The sequence below is a fragment of the Bombyx mandarina genome, chromosome 17 (assembly GCF_030267445.1).
Source record: "Bombyx mandarina strain Sakado chromosome 17, ASM3026744v2".
Lineage (NCBI taxonomy): Eukaryota > Metazoa > Arthropoda > Insecta > Lepidoptera > Bombycidae > Bombyx > Bombyx mandarina.
The window spans coordinates 1,738,917-1,761,715 of NC_143223.1; the positions used below are offsets into that span (position 1 = coordinate 1,738,917).

The 22,799-nt window shown below is 37.9% G+C and overlaps 1 protein-coding gene across 1 annotated transcript in view; it reads left to right on the top strand.

Moving 5' to 3' along the window:
- Positions 1 to 262: 262 nt before the first annotated feature.
- The window catches only part of mwh (multiple wing hairs), a 132,634-nt gene continuing 110,097 nt past the window's right edge, over positions 263 to 22,799 (top strand). Inside the window, exon 1 of the mRNA XM_089734075.1 lies at positions 263 to 493. The gene's annotated coding sequence lies outside the window, so the exon portion shown is untranslated. The remainder of the gene's footprint in view (positions 494 to 22,799) is intronic.

Sequence of the window (22,799 nt, forward strand, 5' to 3'; positions counted from 1 at the left end):
CTTTTAATTAGTTACATGCATTACAGAAGCCAATATCATGTTATAACGAAGAAATGCAATTTAATGAATTTCGAACATCCGATTCCTAAAGTTTTACAGAAATAATACGTTCAAGTATCAAGATTAACAAACTTGACACAAACTAGTGTTTTCGAATGCACATTCCGCTTGAGCGCGTGCCAGTCGTTCGCTCCTATCAGTTCTCTAGGTCATTTCTTAGCGTTCGCGCGTCTTTTTAATTAAACACGGTGTAAACGAACCTACAATATCACACGAAGCAGGACTACAACTACTTTAAAGTAATTAAAAAAAAACAACCTAAAGCGTGTGTGTAACGTAAAAATAATAAAGTGTCAAAATTGGTTGGTCAAAGTTTTCGGGTGGCGATTCCGAAGAACGTGAAAATTCGATGCAATTTTGATTTTCTCTCGTGTGAAAAGTGCATGTGTTGATTGACTTGAGAGCGAAGTGCCATTGCGATTGACAGCTAAAGGTAATAATGAGTTGTCATAAATAATTAATGAGGCGTTTAAGCCACTAAGCGACGTGCTAACTGTCAATTGTGATGCATCGGTGAAATTTATCTTGTTTATATGTACTTATAACTAGCGGCCCGCTCCGGCTCCGCTTGGGTTCAACGGCAAACAAAATTTTCAACGATAGTTGACTTAGTTTTATTTAAAAAAATTAATGAACACTTATTGCGGCATAACTATAATAGTTAGACATGCTGTCGCGACACTTTTTGTAAATAATAATGTGTTCTACAAAGTCGTAGTACATTATTTTATTCTATCATCAATAGTTTTGGCAGGGCACGCGATGTACAGAATATTTTAGGTCATTATTTTACACCTTGGGTTACATTTTTGGAGTTTTAGTAAGGATCCCTAATTTTTTTCAAAAAAGATTATAGTCTATGTCACTCGGGAATAGTGTAGCTTCCAAACAGTGAAATAATTTTTCAAATCGGTTCAGTAGATTCGGAGCCTATTCAATACAAACAAACAAACAAATCTTTCCTCTTTATAATATTAGTATAGATTATAAATAACTGTGATATTCATTTGCTTGAACCAATGAATTCAATTTCGTTGCTAAATATCTTTCGGGTTAATAGGAGAACGAGCTTACGTTACGTTTGATGATAAGCGCTTGGGCATCACCACACGAAATACGCCACATAATTACGACATAAGGTTGCATATTATGGGCCCACACCGGTAGGTACCACAATACATATTTCTGCAGCGAAGTAAACATGCATTACCTACAATTTAAATTGAATACAATTAATTGGGTATTCAACCCTATGTGATAAGGCGTTCTGTTTTTCTCATGTAGTCTATAACTTTAAAAAAGGTCGTGAACTTAAAAATTTTAAACCCAATTATTACATAAGAATGTTGATGTTATTCAACACAATATCCAAATATTATCAAACAATACTTTAGTCAGTTCGTGACCACGAAAAGTGTAAAGTCGGAAATTATTTAATGACGTTAATTAATAACGTGAGATTAAACGGTAAAATAGTTTTCAAATTACGAATACGACTAGAGTTATTTCATGAAACTTAGAAACATTATAATAGAATGGAATAGAATTATAATTTTTAAGCTACTTATAAGCTTCTACTGGTGGACCTCTTGTGAGTCCGAACGGGTAGGTACCACCACCCCGCCTATTTCTACCGTAATGCGTTTTGGTTTGAAGAGTGGGGCAGCCATTGTAACTATACTGAGACTTTAGAACTCACATCTCAAGGTGGGTGGCGGCATTTACGTTGTTACGTCTATGGGCTCCGGTAACCACTTAACACCAGATGGGCCGTGAGCTCCTCCAGCCATCTATGCAATAAAAATAAAAAAAACAAAATAGAGTATTTTCGACAAAACCAAATGCGTCTTCAGGTCAGTAGCTAACTCGGTCGATCGGTCATTGATCTCTCGAACGAAATCAAAACGATCGCCGATTGATCTTCACGTTAACCGCCAACATTCATATCACAGTAAATTAACTTTAATGGATCGTAGTAAGTAACGGTGCGCTATCAGAGAGCTGTTTCGAAAACGCACATACATACCACGTCTACAGACTGTATTTATATGGAAATTAAAAACGGATTTACAAAAAATTTCCGTGCTCATTACATGAAAAGTTTTAGAGTTTTTTTTTATAGCTTAGATGGGTGAACGTTAACAACCCACCTGGTGTTAAGCGGTTACTGGAGCCCATAGACATCTACAACGTAAATGCGCCACCCACCTAGAGGTATAAGTTTTAAGGTCTCAAGTATAGTTACAAACGCTGCCCCACCCTTCAAACCGAAACGCATTACTGCTTCACGGCCGAAATAGGCAAGGTGGTGGTACCTACCCGCGCGGACTCGCAAGAGGTCCTACCACCAGTAGAATATCCTTTACTATCTATACTACCTATACATACCTACCTACCTACTACCTATACCGGATCACAGAATGCAATTCATTGGAAAGATCCGGCGAGAAAATCAGCGAGTTGCATCGGTTAATTAGATTGCACGTCGAAAATTTTTGACCAGAGGCAGATACCACATCCGGCTTTTTTCTACGCTATGTGATTGTTTGAAACTAACTCTAGTACGTATGAGCAATATCCAGTATGATCACCTCTTGGGCCATGAATTGAATTTCGAATTCACAAAGAGCCTTCTTAATGTAATCGAAGAAAATTCAATGATGAGATTGGATTGCCTAATTCGCTAATTCGATCGCAGCTTTGACCTCAAAATGGGCTGCATTCTATGTTTATATACCGCTATGAACCTCAGTGGGATCAACCTGTCAAATGTCAACAGCCAGTAAAATTTGTAATTCAAATATCGAACGTTTCCCATTAAAATATCTTGTTTAATACTGTCGAGACCCGTTCGAGATGTTATATCGCACGCGGATACACGAAAGGTCGCATGACGCGATAATCGACCCCGTTTGTATTCTAAATTTATAGCTAAACATACACTAATTTGTCTAATGTTTTATATTGAAAGAAAATATCTTAATGCAAATTAAGAGTACCTTTTTTGTTTGACGTTGAGGTATAAATTTTACCATGGGGATCACTCAGTCAGTTATATCGAACTCCAAGACGATTACCGTGCTATTATTACCAAATTATTTTTGAAGTCGTCGTGGCCTAAGGGGTAAGACGTCCGATGCATTCATGTTGAGCGATGCACCGATGTTCGAATCTCAGCCGGATACCAATTTTTCTAATGAAATACGTACTCAACAAATGTTCACGATTGACTTCCACGGTGAAGGAATAACATCGTGTAATAAGAATGAAACCCGCAAAATTATAAGTTGCGTAATTTCTGGTGGTAGGACCTCTTGTGAGTCCGCGCGGGTAGGTATCACCGCCTTGCATATTTCTGCCGTGAAGCAGTAATGCGTTTCGGTTTGAAGGGTGGGGCAGCCGTTGTAGCTATACTTGAGACCTTAGAACTTGTATCGCAAGGTGGGTGGCGCATTTACGTCGTAGATGTCTATGGGCTCCAGTAACCACTTAACACCAGATGGGCTGTGAGCTTCTCCACTGATCTAGCAACAACAAAAAAAGTACCCACCTAAATAAATCAGTTTTGACTTGGTCCTAATTTCAAAATTAAACTTAAAGTCCTTTGTCTGTCATGACGTATATCCGAATAGCATTAATCGAATTAATATAATTAAATGTTAACAATTTAGATTAATCGCCCTCATATAAACGGATCAAGTCAAACGAGGTCAAACCGAAGCCTTAGGATACGAATACTTTAGTATAATTATCAACAAGCCATCGTACGTTATGGCCTGTAGAATTATTGCTTTTACTACAAATATCTCCAAGCGCTTTATCCTCGTAGTCTGAGAATTTACAATTTGGAGGTTCAATTAAAAATACCATTGCAATGGTAACTTAAAAAATATTAATACGCCGAGTTTGTGCTATCGGTTCTTCTTAGGACTGTCGTTTTTTTCTTGTAAGCCCGGTGATATATACTTATATTAACATTAAACAAGTACTTTTGTGGTCGTCGTGGCCTAAAGGATAAGACGTCCGGTGCATTCGTATGTAGCGATGCACCGGTGTTCGAATCCCGCTGGCGGGTACCAATTTTTCTAATGAAATACGTACCTACTCAACAAATGTTCACGATTGACTTCCACGGTGAAGGAATAGCATCGTGTAATAAAAATTAAACCCGCAAAATTATAGTTTGCGTAATCACTGGTGGTAGGACCTCTTGGGAGTCCGCACGGGTAGGTATCACCTCCTCCTCCTCCTCCTCGCGTCGTTTTCCTCATTACTGAGGGTCGAGACTCCCCCGCTGCATCAGTTTCTCCCATACGACTTCCCTCCATCTGCCGCGATCCTTTGCTTCATGAAGGGCATTATGGAAATTGATGCTCAGAGAAGATCGTACTTGGTCCGACCATCTCGTGGGACTGCGTCCTCTGGGACGTTTGCCATCCACCTTTCCTGTCACCATCAGCTGTTCAAGATTGTGACCCTCTTTACGAGCAACATGTATCACCACCCCGCCTATTTCCGCCATGAAGCAGTAATGCGTTTCGGTTGGAAAGGTGGGGCAGCCGTTGTAACTATACTGAGACCTTAGAACTTATATCTCGAGGTGGGTGGCGCATTTACTTTGTAGATGTCTATGGGCTCCGGTAACCACTTAACACCAGGTGGGCTGTGAGCTAGTCCACCCAACCAAGCAATAAAAAAAAAACTTAGGTTTTCTGTTAAGTTGGAATATATGATTTTAGTTTTTTTCAAGTTTTAAATGAAATAGATCTATTATATATATAGACTATACCACTATTCCCGATTCCAGCCTCTTCTTGATAAATTGACTAAGATCCGTCGAAGACACAAGTTTGCGCGTTCACTGCGAAGAAGGATCCCTTTGTCATGGTGCTGCAATTTCAGGGAGTAGCCCTGCAACCTTCCACGAGTATCGGGATACTTGGGGTCGACTTTTCGAGCGTTATCCAATTTCGGAGTAACTTGAAGGGCAAAGCCAAGTTGGCGTCCAAAATGCTGGGAGTCCTCAACAGAGCGAAGCGGTACTTCAATGCTCTGGGCCAGGCTCCCAAATACCAATACCAGCTACTTCTATTTGACTCCATACAAAAGAGGGCCGTTCGTAAAGTCGATAATCCCATTCTCACAGATCGTTTGGAACATCTGTGTCTGCGGAGGGACTTCAGTTTACTCTGTATTTTGTACCGTATATTCCATGTGGAGTACTTGTTTGAAATGATCCTATCATCTCCTTTTTACTATCGTATCGCCTGCTACCGGAGTAGATTTCATCCATACTACTACTACAACCATAGCCACTGCGTTCATCCACACTGCGTTTCCAGATAATATATTTTTTGCCACGTTTTTTTTTTTTTATTGCCCTTGTAATTAGACGAGCATACGGCCCACCTGATGGTGAGTGGTTACCGTCGCCCATGGACTTCAGCAATGCCAGGGGCAGAGCCAAGCCGCTGCTTACCGCTTAATACTCTCCATAAGCCTCGTTTGAAGAAGGACATGTCATAGCGCTCGGGAAACGTACCATCCGGCTATGGAATGAGCTCCCCTCCACGGTGTTTCCCGAGCGCTATACGAGCGCTATATGAGCTATATGTTTCGCGAGTACTTAACGGTACGCAGCGGCTTGGCTCTGCCCCTGGCATTGCTGACGTCCATGGGCGACGTTAACCACTCCCCATAAGTTGGGCCATGTGCTCGTCTGCCTAAGCACGCACTGGTAGGTGCTACCAATCGGTTTATCTCTGATGCGAAACGATGGTGCATTAGAGTTTGAAAGATCAAGGCATTTATTGTATTGTCATAGAATTAGGACTTAGACATCATGTGTCGAGGTGGGGGACAGCATTAACGATATGATGTCCATGGGCAAAACAATCATACAATAAAAGTACAAAAACTTTTTCATCTTATACGTATTTCCGGAACTCGCAATACAGAAAATCATAGCAGCTTACACCGCATTACTGTTCGTTTATTAACCACATTTCCAACTCACCATCATGTTCGGCTGGCAACCATTATCAGGAATTCGGATATTGTTAATGACACTGTTACGAATACTGCAGAATACATTTTAAAATAAATTAATGCTGTTTCGTGTTTTAAAAAGTGACATTGGATACGATTAATGATTCTTGAACCTTGGTCTTCACTGAAGCGGCTCGGTAGATAGTGAGCGACTAAATATTGACTACACTTCAATGAATTGAAAATGTAAATTTAATAGTTTTTTTAACCTAATCTCTATAATATATAAAAATTAATTGCTGTTCGTTAGTCTCGCTAAAACTCGAGAACGGCTGAACCGATTTGGCTAATTTGGGTCTTGAATTATTCGTGGAAGTGCAGAGAAGGTTTAAATGGTGAGAAAATATAAAAAAGCTCGGAATTATATAAATACAAACAATTTTGTTTTTTCTTTGATGTGTCCCTTTGATGTGTCTTTTATTTATCGATTGAGGCACTACGAAGTCTGCCGGGTCAGCTAGTAACGAATATTTGTTGTTTTGTTGCAAGTGATCGTATGAGCCCACAGATTCGAATACAATTACCACCTTGCGACACGGGATTAAAGTCTTAATTATATTGCACTATTTTCGCACCCTTCAACCCGGAACGTAAAACTGCTTGGTAATAGAAATATGTATAATGTGGTGACTATTCATGCGTGCACTACCTCCTTAAAATCCATCAACACCTCTCTTGACTTGATAAGTGTTTCGCTAAATTCCCTAATCTATTACAATGTTTCACTTCTCAGATGAGTCAATGGGACGAATAGAATAAAATTAGAAAGAATAAAAATTAGAAAAATAAAAAAAGGCATCTATGTTGATAAATCTTCTATGAAGTTTCTGTCAGATGCTTCCTTTGTATACGAAAAAACTAATGATCAAATATAGTAGAGGTTTCCCGATCACACTTACAGGAAGAAAAAGGATCGACCAATTATTATTTTGACCAATAAAACATTAATTATTACGACTCATAATTACCACAGTGTATAATTAATAACAGTTTCACGGTATTGTAAATTGAAAACCTATTATTATTATTGTAAACTTTCTAAGTATTTAAGTTATGACATTACTGCGATTTATTTTACACTATGATTTGTTGCTACATCGTTACGTTTCCTTGAGATCGTAGTTAGCACTTACGCCCTCACCAAACCTTGAGGCATAACTCGAAGCCCTAAAATACTTGCGCCCGCGGTTCAAAGTTGCGGATCAGTCCTACAGACCCCACGCGCCCCCTAGGCGCGGGGACCTCTTAGGAGGTTTGGTCCCTGGCCTGAAAAAAAAGGAAAACAATACGTCGAAACCCTAATCTAACTATTCTTAAATCAAATATGTCACTAAGAGGGTTCCACCGTGCCACCGACGATAATGCGACAACACTAATGACGTGACATAGAAAAGAATGCAGAGAGTACACAACTCTTTTAATAACGAAATAACATAAAACAAGACGTCAGACCAAGCCATACATTTCAACATACACAAAAAACAATGAAACGCAAACTCCATCGGCTGCAGCTATCTTTATCGCACTCTACTCAAAAATGTTTGAAGAAAGAGATAGCCATATAATTTATTAACAAATCCACCATTCCAATTTTCATCCAAATGTATGCAGAATAAATTCGCTTGAGCTTATGATTTGGAACACAGTACACGTTGCGCGTAAAACTGTCAATGAAGTTATTCCATGCGGAAGGCGTTGCGATGCACAATTAAACCGGTCAACAATTTATTGTTTGTTTTCTTTCCTTTTCTTTTAAGTTACAATCACGCTATTATTTATACTAGAGGTCCCGCAGTAGTCGAAATTCGACTATAATTGATTGGAATTGTAAGTTTGTACACTATTATGATTGTATTTTATACTTCTATAATCACAAATTTCGCTAAGACTACACTATAAAAAATATTAACAAAGACAAACAATATTTAATTTATTCTCAATTTGACAACAGACGTCGAGAACAAAAGTTTGACAATAATTCGTATGCATGCGTGTGTGCATCAAATATAAGGTATATAGTGTGTGTAATGTTTTCTTTATACATTTAATGAATTTTTTTTGCATTATTTTAAAAAAATATTAGCATTGTGCACATCTTCTCTATATTCTCTATAAGTGTGGAAAATTTCATACTCCTCCGTCCGCGCAATTTTTGTAAAAAGGGATACAAAGTTTTTGCTTCACGTATTAATATATATAGATTATGTATTGCATTCAAAGCGAACGCGTTTAGGCCAATGCGCCTGTCTGTCCAAATGTCCACCCACGATATTTAAGAACTGTTCATTTCCAACTAAGTCTCAATAAGAGCCTGTTTTAGCACTGAAATACTAAGCTTATAGTACTAGATATAGTTGTCGTTGCATTTATAACCCGCCCGATGCACTCATATCGAGCAATTTAACTATACCAGTGTTCAAATCCTGATAAGCAGTTTTTGCAGTTTTTGTTTTTTAAATGTAATTGTTATAATGACATATAATTCAGTAAAAATGTAATTCGGTTAATCTATTTAAGGAAAATATATATTTTTTGCTTAAAAAGTTACAAAGGCTTTACATAAAAGCTACATAAAAGGTTTTTCTTTACAGATATGTATTTTTTTATCTAACTCCATGTTTCAAAGCGGTTAATACGTACCTAAATATCTTCATTTTAAAAATTACAACACGAGAGGAGTTACCTTCATTGGGTTAAGTACTTAAAAAATTTGGTACTTAAAAAATTTGGTACTTTAAAAATTTGGTACCTAAAAAATTTGGTACTTAAAAAATTCCAAAAATAAAACAAGAAACGTAAATTAAAATTTTATTTATCGTTTTAATTTTTATACATCACGAACTCTTCACTCTATTATCAAAACTAAAACTTTTTACCGACGCGTTATGTTGCAATAATTCAAACTATAACGCATTAAATATGTAAACGGGAAATAATCAAGAACTAAAACTCTACAAGTACCGTTCATGATAAGAAAAGAGTATTTATTACACGATAAACAAATAAAATTGAATAAAAATCAATATAAAGAAGCTACGTACATTTAAATTTTATATTCTGTGGTGCATTTGCTTTAAACTAAAATCTGAATAAACAAATCATGACAGATAATTTTCCTTAGTTCATCCACCTCTTCAAAAGCTTAGAAGAAGAACCAAAGTATGTGAAAAAAGTAAAAAAAAAAGTAATAATAATTATTAAAATTCACATCACTAATACAAAAGTATAAAAGGTATTTAAATATAAATTAAAAAAAATGATAAAAACAATTAATCAATAAACATAAAAAACAAAATAAAATCCAATAGCAAAAAATAAAATATTCGATTAAAAAAACTAAACAGCACAAACAAAATCATACAGATCATGATAACAATTCTATACCTTTGCTACTGCCACATACATACACTTTATCTACTCATTGTAGAGAGTCGTATAATAAAATAGACTACCTGCCTAATAAAGACAATGAATAATTTGTACTTTGCAATAAACGATTACATCTCTATCGGTTTTCTCAATCAATTTACTTAGTACAAAACACGAGGAAGGATCAGAAATATTTTATTTAGCACTCTTAAGGAACTAAAGTATCAAAGCTTTTAACTATGCCAATGTAAATCAGCTACTCAACGGGCTTACGAAGATAACAATGTTTGATTCTGAAAAAGAGTTTCTCTCTCTTCGGTCGGTCCCTCACTGCTGAGGATCGTGACTCCGTTCGATTCCATCAACCAGCTGTCTCCATCGATCCCGTTTTGTAGCTTGGTGGAGTGCGTCGCTGATAGGTATCCCCAGTTCCTCCACTATTTGGTTCGACCATCGTTTGGGACCGCTACCCTTAGAAAAAGAGTTTAAAGAGAAATATTGTTACAATGACGACATCTCTGAACCGGCAACCAGTGCAATTCAATGCAGAATTTATAGCATAATAATCACTTTAGAAAGTAATGGTACAATTTTTGCGTATTACAAAATGACGCATTGAAAGATTCACTGACGCGCGGCTTCTTGTTTTTGCAACCGACAATATTTATCTTTAGTAAGCGAATCGCATTTTCTGTTTACTTTGGAAATGGATACTAATTTTTGTTGACTGTGCAACCGGTCTGAGAAATATGCAATACATGAATGCGTTCAAAAATCATTCATCCGAATACGATCTAACTCGGTGCAGTTGTGGTTAACTCTGTAAGGAAGGTTTCTGTACCAGTAACAAAGTGAATCATGGTAATAATAAAAATTAAAATGCTTAATACTTAAGAGTTTCGCAAATCAATTTACTGGTGGTAGGACCTCTTGTGAGTCAGCACGGTAGGTACCACCACCCTTGCTATTTCTGCCGTGAAGCAGTAATGCGTTTCGGTTTGAAGGGTGGGGCAGCCGTTCCAACTATACTTGAGACCTTAGAACTTATATCTCAAGGTGGGTGGCGCATTTACGTTGTAGATGTCTATGGGTTCCAGTAACCGCTTAACACCGGGTGGGCTGTAAGCTCGTCCACCAATCTTAGTAATAAAAAAAAAACATAACTCAAGAATTGAAACTTTGGCTATAAGCACGAACCAAGCAAGTTGTGATCGTATATCCTCTGGCCTGGCATACGGAGCGCGCAAAAGAAACTAAATTAAATATCGTTTGATTACACGGAACATTAGCGGCTGCGGCCACACATGCGACCAGCCCATATGAGCAGTCTACCTTAACGAGAAAATGCTGCGGTGTGTTCATTTTTTCTAATATCATTTTCAAAATTTCTCATCGTCTGATGATAGAGACTATAACTTTTTTGTTCCCGAAGACAGCCAAGCTCACAGCTCGCCTGGGGGTGAGTAGCTATTTTATATTAAGGGTACTAGCGATGATAAGGCGATCATCCAAGCTTTAAGGCTATCTATCTATACATATAAATAAAATTGGTGTGTCTATTTGTAATATTAAAATAGCCACTTTTTACTGCATGCATATGAATATACACCAAAATATATATTTTTTACAATTTTTGTATGTCTGTCTGTCTGTTTGTTCCGACTAATCCCTGGAACGGCTGGACCGATTTTGCCGGGATCAGTGAAAACTGATAGGTAGCTGATGATATAAGGAGTAACTTAGGCTACTTTTTTTAGACTAGCTTCGCCTCGCGGCGTTACCCGCGGTACAAGAATAACCGCGGCTTACATTGCGGGACTCAGCTATCAATAATAAAATTTAATCCTTCCGAAGCGAAGCGAGGGTGGGTCGCTAGTTTTGAAATAATTCCTGAAGATAGATGCGTCTTGGCGCCCGTAACATAGCGTAGAAAGACAGTTGCTTCCAGATGTCAATGCTACATGTCAAAAAGGATATCTGGAAACGCATCCTTCCAAATCTACACAAATAGTCAAAGACCAAACAGTTAAGTACCTTCTTTACCTTTCTTTTTCAACCGATTTTCTGACAAACTAATCAATAAAAATATTTTTTACTCAATACGTCGATAAAAAACCAAAATCGAAAACAAATTAAATAGATCTAAATCTTCAGGTGGTTATCATTAAGGTCGATTTTACATCATTGAATGAACACACTTTATAAATCCGTACAAAAAAACGTATGAGGTATTATTTGTGTATCGCAAAAGAAGGGACACAGCAATTTAGGTTTTTTTAAATGTTCGAATTGTCTGAGTATAGTTTTGGGGGAAAATTGGAAAAGTTGCACTAGAAATAGGGAAATTTACGAATTCACTAAAAAAAAAAAATTTTTTTTTTAAATAGTACGGACAATGTCGTTCGTTTTAGCTAGTCTTGCTTAAATAGTCTGGCTTACAAATTGATAATCGTTTATCGCATTAACGTTTTTGACATGTAGTTCCATCAATGTCTGAACAAATAGATATGGTTGAAGAACTATAGTCCTATATATCCTACGTCTACTCTAATTGCTAATAAATATATTTCTTTGGATATCCAGATTTCATTATTTATTAATCTTCTAATAGCACAAAAATCTTACGTGAAAAAATAGCATTGTGTAAAATTAAACTGCATAATTGTTGTTATTACTGGTGATAGGATGTTGTGAGTCCGCACGGGCAGGTACCACCACCCTGCCTATTTCGGCCGCGAAATAGTAGTACGTTTCGGCTTAAAGAGTGGGGCTGCCGTCGTACTGCGACAACTGAGACCTTACAACTCTACGTCTAAAGGTGGGTGGCAACATTTACATTGTCTATGGACTTCGGTAGTCACTTAACATCACGTAAGCCGTGAGGACCTCATTTTGATAATGCGGATGGATGGACTTCATCGCCGGGCATATTACTGCTCTGCAGAATTCAATTGTTCTTACGTTTTGAGGGGTTATTATAGCCGCGATACCAAACACCTCTCAACTAAAGGCTCCGGTAAAACTGAACATCAAATGAACCGACATCTCGTCTGGATTGGTACACAAAAAGAAAGTGTATACGTTTGCCTAATGTCACAGCCAAGTGTGTTAAGTTCCAACCACTTAACAATTGAAATCAACAATGCACATTAGTGGACACGTGTTAACATAGCGTACTGTTTACTATTTTTAGAACAACAATAGTATAATGCGATGAAGTCTCTCTTTTTTTTTTAATAATCCATTGCAAAAGATATTTGACTGACTTGGCGGTGCAGTTATCAGCGCCCCAGACTATTGCATCGAGGGTCGTGGGTTCGAGTCCCACATTGTGTGAGGAAAAAGTGTCTTTGCTCTTGTTCTGGGTGTGTATTATTTTTTTTTTTTATTGCTCAGATGTGTGGACGAGCTCACAGCCCACCTAGTGTTAAGTGGTTACTGGAGCCCATAGACATCTACAACGTAAATGCGCCACACACCTTGAGATATAGTTCTAAGGTCTCAGTATAGTCACAACGGCTGCCCCACCCTTCAAACCGAAACGCATTACTGCTTCACGGCAGAAATAGGCGGGGCGGTGGTACCTACCCGTGCGGACTCACAAGAGGTCCTACCACCAGTAATTACGCAAATTATAATTTTGCGGGTTTGATTTTTATTGCACGATGTTATTATTCCTTCACCGTGGAAGTCAATCGTGAACATTTGTTGAGTACGTATTTCATTAGAAAAATTGGTACCCGCCAGCGAGATTCGAACAACAGTGCATCGCTCGATACGAATGCACCGGACGTCTTATCCTTTAGGCCACGACGACCACAAAACTTTTACTATATACTACGGCTACTACACTATAAACTAAACGGTTACTAACTGTACGTTATTAAAGGTTACGTAAACGTACGTTAATAAGCACGTTTAAGTCTGAAAAAACACTAAAAGAACAAATCTATGTTTACATATATTTAAACATAAATAAGTATGTTTATCAGTCTCTGATACCCATAACACAGGGTTATCTTAAATTCGGAATCCGGAAGACCGTGAATGATTTGCTCTCAGCTATTACTGTTCTTTGTCTACTATATTTAATTAAAATCTCATTAATCAATATTTTTTTTTAATTATGAAACTTACAATTTTTTTAAAACACTACATAAAATAGATGGCCGCTGATGGTGGACAGGCCACTAGTGGTTAGGACTCCAGAGTGAGGAACCTCCTCACAACTCGCACCTTATCAAGATTAACTATCTGCTTGCTGTACCAGGCCACTAACCCATTATTATTATTATTATTAGGTATCTACATGTTCCGTGTATGCTATTTAATTTTTGTTAATCAAGTGTCCCTGATATGACAACAAAATGAATAACATCAATCTAAATAATCTACCAAAGCTCCTTTATATTTTGTCGCAAGTATACTGCATAGTGCTCGAAGGATCAAACAAACAGAATAACAAAAAAAAAAACATTTTAAACGCCAAGTCAGTTAGTTGCACTGAAGACTTTGTTTATTAGTAAATATTCTGAAATTACTTCGGTTTAATTTTCACATCTAGTATAAAACTTTTACAGATGAATTCAAAGAACCAAACTCAGAACTTTCAGCTTATCTTAGCAGCTATTAATGAATTATGCAATCAAAATGTTAACAGACAACGGAGTTGGTAATTCGAGCAATAAGCCTTATAAGAGAACCAAAGGATTTTAAACTCTTAAAGAAAACATCGTGCTATGTTTTAAGAGTTTTGTCTTTGAGAAAGTTTGGTCTAAATACCAAACGACTCTTAGCGGGTATATCTAAGCTATTCGTTTGAGATTTTATTTAAATAACAATTAAGTATGAACCAAAGAATTACGGTTTTGATGTAACTACATAACTACATACTAAATTCGCTGACATATTAAAGTAAAAGACAGCATATTACGCAAGCGGTCAAAATTATTTTTATTAATATAATTCGAGGGGTGAAAGGCAAATTGGTTTAAGCGACATTTTTAAAAAGCTACCATAGGAAAACCATTTAAAGTTTAAAATTTGGAAAAAAAATAACAAAAAACTTCTTCAGATATTTAAATGGAGTAAACTTAATTGAAGTTCAATTAAAAACATCGAATTTTTGATACTAATCTTCTCTATATATAAAAATGAACTACTGTTCGTTAGTCTCGCTAAAACTCGAGAACGGCTGGACCGATTTGGCTAATTTTGGTCTGGAATTATTTGTGGAAGTCCAGAGAAGGTTTAAAAGATAGAAAAATATGAAAATGCTCGGAATTAAATGAAAATAACAATTCCCCTGTAGGACGGATTCATTTTGTTTGTTTTAAGTTTATTTTATACAAAAGTTTAGGTCTTTTATTTATCGATTGAGGCACTACGAAGTCTGCCGGGTCAGCTAGTACCTAATAAAAAGGACCTTTAATTATAAAGATAAATAAAAAGCGAAATGCCGCTTAAATCAAATAAACTTTCACCCTTCGATATAATTAATGTATTTATTTCAAAGAAAGAAGACAGAACAGCTTAGATTCACAAAATAGAATAACAAATCGGAAACACAAAGCTAATATAAAGTTCCTCACCAATAAAAAAAAGTTTAATTATTAGAGAAACAAAAAGGATGAAGCGTGATATTAATGGATTTAAATGCGAAAGAAGAACTCATGTCTCAAGGTGGATGGGAGCATTTTCGTTGTAGATATCTATGGACTCCGGAAACCACTTAAGACCAGGTGGGCTGTGAGCTCATCCACCCATCTAAGCAATAAACAAAAATAAGAGAAAGTACCCGTTTAGTGCCCTTCTAAGACCTACTACCCCTCAAATGTGCCACACTTAAGTACTGTACTTAACTTATTTTCTCACAAAGGGAATAATGCAAACGGTTCCGAACTTAATACTCGTTAAAGCACTTGCGGTCTCGCTTGTTTCTAAGCAGCTTTGAATAACTTAAACATTCTCGGTTAAGTTCACGCAAGCTTCGAGCTAATTAGGTACTTAGGTTTTAAATTTAATTTTACTGAAGTGAAAGAGTCCATAGCACTCATACGTTGGGAAGACTTATTTTTTTATAGACATCAGCAAATGTACCTTGCCCGACGTGTGACGCAAGTTGAAAGTCTCGATCGTATTATTTGGGGGGATAGAAAAGGTAGACCTAATAAAAAATGGATGGATTGTTTGAAAGACGAAATGTGTAAGAAGGCAGTGAGCGAAGAAGTGGTATATGATAGAGGAGTATGGAAGGAGAAAACATATTGCGCCGACCCCATGTGACTGGGAGAAGGGCAGGAGAATGATGAGTGTTGAAAATGATTGAGAAGAAATTGTTGCCACTATGGTTGGCTGGTCGGAATTTCAGTTAAACAGAACGGGGTAGTGATCTTAGTCGTTTCCCGATTCCCCGGCAGACTAACCAGATCTTTTTTTTTATATTGCTCAGATGGGTGGACGAGCTCACGGTACACTTGGTGTTAAGTGGTTACTAGAGACATCTACAACGTAAGTGCCGCATCCATCTTGAGACAAGAGTTCTAAGGTCTCAGTTTTTAAAGTACAACGTCTGCCCCACCCTTCAAACCGAAACGCATTACTGTTACACCGCAGAAATAGGCAGGGTGGTGGTACCTACCCGTGCGGACTCACAAGACTTTCTACCACCAATAGAATTATTAATATTACAGTTCTATTCCATGCTCCACATTAACTTTGATTTTCCTCATTTTCAGTTGAAAATACATTTAGAAAATTAATCCAACTAAAAGGTTCTTTGGCTTTAACGTAAGCCAAAACATTTCAAGTTTCCATTAGCTTTAAAGTTCAAAGAAAGCTCAACGCTGCAGTTACAATACCGCAGTGCGGATGGAGGCTTAAAGCATTGAGCTATAGCTATATTGAAAGCTCTCGGAGCTTAGAGGGCTTTCGATGTGAACACAAGATTTTAAATGCGGCGTGTATCATTAATTACCGTTAATTATTCTTGGAAGATCGCTACTGAAACTGTGAACTGGCAGGACTATTTGCAGCGGTGTTGATATTTTTTCAAGGAACATTGTCTGAAGTGGCAGTCCTTCGAGTCTTCTTGTACACTTATGCAGACACGTTTTGGGCTTCTGAGCAATCCACTTTGCCCAGGATTTAGCTCCTTGCCTAATAGGGCAGGTGTGATGAGTTTTTTTTGTTGCTTGTATGAGTGGACGAGCTCACAGCCAGTCACAGCCCACCTGGTGTTAAGTGGTTACTGGACTGGCCCATGGACATCTACAACGTAAATGCGCCACCCACCTTGAGATATAAGTTCTAAGGTCTCAAGTATAGTTACAACGGCTGCCCCACCCTTCAAATCGAAACGCATTACTGCTTCACGGCAGAAATAGGCGAAGACCTACCCATGCGGACTCACAAGAGGAACTACAAAGTGAGTGATGTGAATATATACTTATATATAACAATGATTATGATGATTAAGAATGATGAAATGGACGTTAGTAGCGCTTCCGATGTAGTGCAAGGAATGAACGGTTCCCCTCTGATGACTTCAGTGTTTTCTTTCTTCCGTATTCCGTCGTTCGTATACATTTATAGCTGTAAATAAAAATAAATAACCAACTAATGAACAGAATACTAAACTAAGTAGCTCAACTATTACGGAACAAAAATTAATTAAAATCAAACAGAAAATATTGTTACGCGCTGAGGTTCGAGATAAAAAATTTTTTTACTTTTAACCATTCTTAACTATAATACTAAATTGTGTGTTTTCATGTGTATTTATATATTATTACTTTACATGTATATTATATTGTGTGTTATTATGTGTATGTATGTATTTTACTATTTTATACATAGGTATATTAAACTGTATTCTATAATACTGAGATGTTATTTTAAGGAAGATTTTTGTTTTGAGTTTGTTTTTTTCTTTTGTTTTGTTGTTGTTTGTTATTCTTTTGTCAATGCACCTACCATGCATTATCTCTGCACCACCCTATGGTCGACTGGAAGAGAATGCCCATGGCATTAAGTTCGCCTGTGTACAAGTTTTGTTTTGTGCATAAAGTATAAATAAATAAAATAAATAAATAAATAAAATTCTACCAAAGTACAACTAAAAACTTCAGGTGATCCGTTCGCTGTTTCGCTTCGAGTAGTTCCGATTACGAACTGACTGCGTGCCATCTCTGCAACGCTTTTATAGCCGATACCACATCCCTAGAATTATCGAGAATATTCCACACATTTCTAGTATTGTGTTTCCGCTATCTGACAATAGATAGCGTTGCACTTCTCGAGCGCTCTAGGTGCTACTAGATTCTTCGATATTCGTTCAACTATTTGGCGATAGATGGCGTTACTCTTACCGGCGTAACAATACATTGTTTTATTGACTAGTAGCTAGACTATGGCACAACAGCTCCTTAGGTAAATCTGCAGGAAAAAACACCTGACTTCCTTGAATTGACAGACAAGATGTTTTGTCTCAAAAACAGGCGGTATCTACCATGTATCTATCCGAATAGACACAGTACACCCATCTCAAGTAAATAACTTAATATAAGTAGAAGCTGAGACAGCGACTGCAGAAAAGTTTAGGAAAGAATAGAAATAAATATTGGACGGACATCGTTAAAAATTAAGAAAGCTTGATAAGCGATAATTATCATTGTAACTAAAATATCAAGAACTTTCGTTGAATACTCAACAGAAATATGTCGTAATATAACGGCTGTCTGGTGTAGTGGTAAGTGACATGGTCACTACACAAGGGGGTCGCAGGTTTGAATCCCGCCAAGGAAAGATATTTGTATGATAAATATAAATGTCTTTTCCAGGGTTATGGACGTGTATTAAATATATGTATGTGTATAATAAAAATCTTACATTTATTTCCGTTATCTGGTACCTGTAACACAAGTTCTTTACGAACTTATCACGGGACCAGTTAACGTGGCGTGATTGTTAGTAAATATTTATTATTATTATTTATTAATTAGCAAAATAAGTCTGTTTCTTTTTTTAAATATCAGTATTCAATTTATCATTGACAAAACAAAAGATAAAACGTAAATATATAAACACAATTGAATCAAAATCTTGAGGTGTCAGTAATTAAGGTTGAATTTCGATCACTGAGCTAATACCAGTTAATTCCAAAACGCGCACTACAATAAATTAATGGTTCAATTTCAGATATAACGTTAAACGTCCAACAATACTGTTAAAAGCGAATGATGAAATCGATTGCTGCACATTGGACTGCCGTATTTGACTGCTATTAATGTGACGTACTATTAATCTTACTAGAGGTCCCGCAGTAGTCGAAATTCGACTATAATTAATTGGAATTGTAAGTTTGTACACTATTATGATTGTATTTTATACTTCTATAATCACAAATTTCGCCAAGATTACCTTATAAAAAATAAAGACAAACAATATTTAATCTATTCTCAATTTGACAACAGGCGTCAAGAACCAAAGTTTGACAATAAATAGTATGCATGCGTGTGTGCGTCAAATACATGGTATGTAGTGTGTGTAATGTTTTCTTTATTGATTTAATGTATCTTTTATGCATTATTTTAAAAAAATATTAGCATTGTGCACTTCTTCTCTATATTATCTATAAGTGTGGAAAATTTCATACTCCTCCGTCCGCGCAATTTTCGTAAAAAGGGATACAAAGTTTTTCCTTCACGTATTAAGATATAGATTACTGTATGTACTTGAAGTACCGACTCGATACCGGATCGAAGTCTGTAGTTTTGTTATATAATACACGGTATGGTACGGTATATTTGTGGCGTGTGTGGGGACTTATGAGACAATCCTGGCTTGCGACTGTTGAATCACGTTGAAGATAGTATTCATTTAGCAGCAACTTTTTATAAATTCATTTAACTTTAAGAGATTTGAAAACAATTTTACGGCTCAATCACGCTTTTACAATTTTCATTTTGTGATTTCGTACTTTTCGATAGCCGTGTTTGAATATAAATATGGCATACGTTTTCCAGACAAATCTCCACGATGAAGGAACAACTTCGTGTAACAAAAATCAAACCCGCATAATTTGCGTTATCACTGATGGCAGAGCATCATATAAGCCCGCACGTGTAGGTACCACACCCCACCCATTACTGCCACGAAGCAGTAACGCATTCCAGTTCACAGTGCCGAATAGCATATATGAGTCGTCTATTATCAAAGGTGGCAATCTGTGCATTTGGACAAATTTTTTTTATTGATATGTCAATACAGATTGATTTGAATATAATCGTCTCCTTCAAAGAATACGGTTCAAAACCTGCATTAAATAAAGGTTAATACTTAACCTGTTATTTATCTAAGATGTCGTTCCGAAGAGTTTTGTGACTGCCAATGGAATACAAAGTCAATAATTCGTTTTTCTGATTTACCAATCACTGTCCAAAAGTCTTTATCAAGTCGGCTTTGATAATAGTCGACTCATATACAAAATGCATTGAATCCAAATTATGATGCCAATAGGCTCCGCTAACCATTTAACGGCCGTCTGGTGTAGTGGTAAGTGACATGATCACTACACAAGGGGGTTGCGGGTTCGAATCCCGCCAAGGGAAGATATTTGTATCATAAATATAGATGTCTTTTCTAGGGTTATGGATGTATATTAAATATATGTGTATAATAAAAATCTTACATTTATTTCCGTTATCTGGTACCTGTAACACAAGTTCTTTACGAACTTATCACGGGACCAGTTAACGTGGCGTGATTGTTAGTAAATATTTATTTATTTATTATTATTATTAATTGTAAGTTATTCATTAATCTTATACTAAATATTAAAAAAATTCTACGAAAAAAAAACACGTGTGGAACTCGGGGACTGCCGCGGTAAAGCTATTGCATAGCATTTTTTATCAACATGGTAGGCGGAGTGGGGGTGTTAGGTTTTATTTTCGTTACGGAATTTCTTGATTCGGCCGCCGCGCTCAAAGCTCGTGATAAAAGCTATGCAATATATTAAAAAAATATCAATATTTTGTTCGCCATTTCTATTTGCAACTAGGTAAGTTTATATGGAAAGCTTTAGAGCCAAACTTTATAATTCACGTTCAGGTAAACTTTACACTTTTCAAACAACAAAACATTTAAATTTATATAAACAATATGAACATTGATTGTGTTGAATACCCCGCTGGGTCAGAACCAGCGTGGGTCGAGGATAGCCGGCCCTCCATCACCCGGATGCTCTTGCATAAAACGCGTGCAGAGCAGCTTGCACGTCGTCTTCTTAGGCCCCCTTCGCCGGTCCCCAAGACACTGCAATAGCAATAAACAGAGAATGGTCCCGAAATGGTTTGGTGGACGTTAACCCCGTCCTCTTTGATTGTTATGTTAAGATTAATCGTTCCAATTGTGTCAAGTGCTGAATGAATTTGTTGTTGATCGAATGTATTTGGTGTAGCCCAATTACTGTTGATTGAATTGTTTCATTGGGTACATGGTGCAAATATTAAATTCTAATTTACATTACGATATTCTGAACGATAGTTAAATTAAATTCTTATATCATCAATCGATGGTGGTAGGACGTACTGTGCACTGGTAGGTACTACCACCCTCATGTCTCTAGGCAAACTGTATGAGCGTCTGCTCTACAAACGCCTCAGAGACTTCGTCTCATCCAAGGGCATTCTTATCGATGAACAACTCGGATTCCGTACAAATCACTAATGCGTTCAACAGGTGCACCGCCTCACGGAGCACATTCTTGTGGGGCTTAATCGACCAAAACCATTATACACGGGAGCTCTCTTCTTCGATGTCGCAAAAGCGTTCGACAAAGTCTGGCACAACGGTTTGATTTTCAAACTATTCAACATGGGCGTGCCGGATAGTCTCGTGCTCATCATACGGGACTTCTTGTCGAACCGTTCTTTTCGATATCGAGTCGAGGGAACCCGCTCCTCCCCACGACCTCTCACAGCTGGAGTCCCGCAAGGCTCTGTCCTCTCACCCCTCCTATTTAGCTTATTCGTTAACGATATTCCCCGGTCGCCGCCGACCCATTTAGCTTTATTCGCCGACGACACGACTGTTTACTATTCCAGTAGAAACAAGTCCCTAATCGCGAAGAAGCTTCAGAGCGCAGCCCTAGCCCTAGGACAGTGGTTCCGAAAATGGCGCATAGACATCAACCCAGCGAAAAGTACTGCGGTGCTATTTCAGAGGGGAAGCTCCACACGGATTTCCTCCCGTATTAGGAGGAGGAATCTCACACCCCCGATTACTCTCTTTAGTCAATCCATACCCTGGGCCAGGAAGGTCAAGTACCTGGGCGTTACCCTGGATGCATCGATGACATTCCGCCCGCATATAAAATCAGTCCGTGACCGTGCCGCGTTTATTCTCGGTAGACTCTACCCCATGATCTGTAAGCGGAGTAAAATGTCCCTTCGGAACAAGGTGACACTTTACAAAACTTGCATAAGGCCCGTCATGACTTACGCGAGTGTGGTGTTCGCTCACGCGGCCCGCACACACTTAAACACCCTTCAATCTCTACAATCCCGCTTTTGCAGGTTAGCCGTCGGAGCTCCGTGGTTCGCGAGGAACGTTGACCTACACGACGACCTGGGCCTCGAATCTTTACAGAAATACATGAAGTCAGCGTCGGAACGGTACTTCGATAAGGCTATGCGTCATGATAATCGCCTTATCGTTGCCGTCGCTGACTACTCCCCGAATCCTGATCACGCAGGAGCCAGTCACCGTCGACGCCCTAGACACGTCCTTACGGATCCATCAGATCCAATAACCTTTGCATTAGACGCCTTCAGCTCTAACACTAGGAGCAGGCTTAGGGACCCCGGTAACCGTACTCGTCGAACTCGACAAAGAGTTCGCCGTGCAACCTAACCCATGAATCAGCTCGCTGAGTTTCTCGCCGGATCTTCTCAGCGGGTCGCGATTCCGATCCGGTAGTAGATTCATTCGCGAAGCAGCTACTCTTGAGTTGTTAGGTCTCCTTCGGAGGCGCTCGGGTAGCTGTTAGCAAATCCCACCCCTCCTGGCTGAGCCTTTGCTCGCCCACCTGTCCTGGTGAAACTGGAAAAGCCTCAGGGCCACCAGCAATCCTTCAATCATAAAAAAAAAAAAAAACTACCACCCTGGCTATTTCAGCCGTGAAGCAGTAATGCGTTTTGGTTTGAAGGGTTCGACAGCCGTTGTTACTATACCGAGACCTTAGAACTCATATCTCAAAGGTGGGTGACGGAATTTACGTTGTAGATGTCTATGGGCTCCGGTAACCACTTAATATCAGG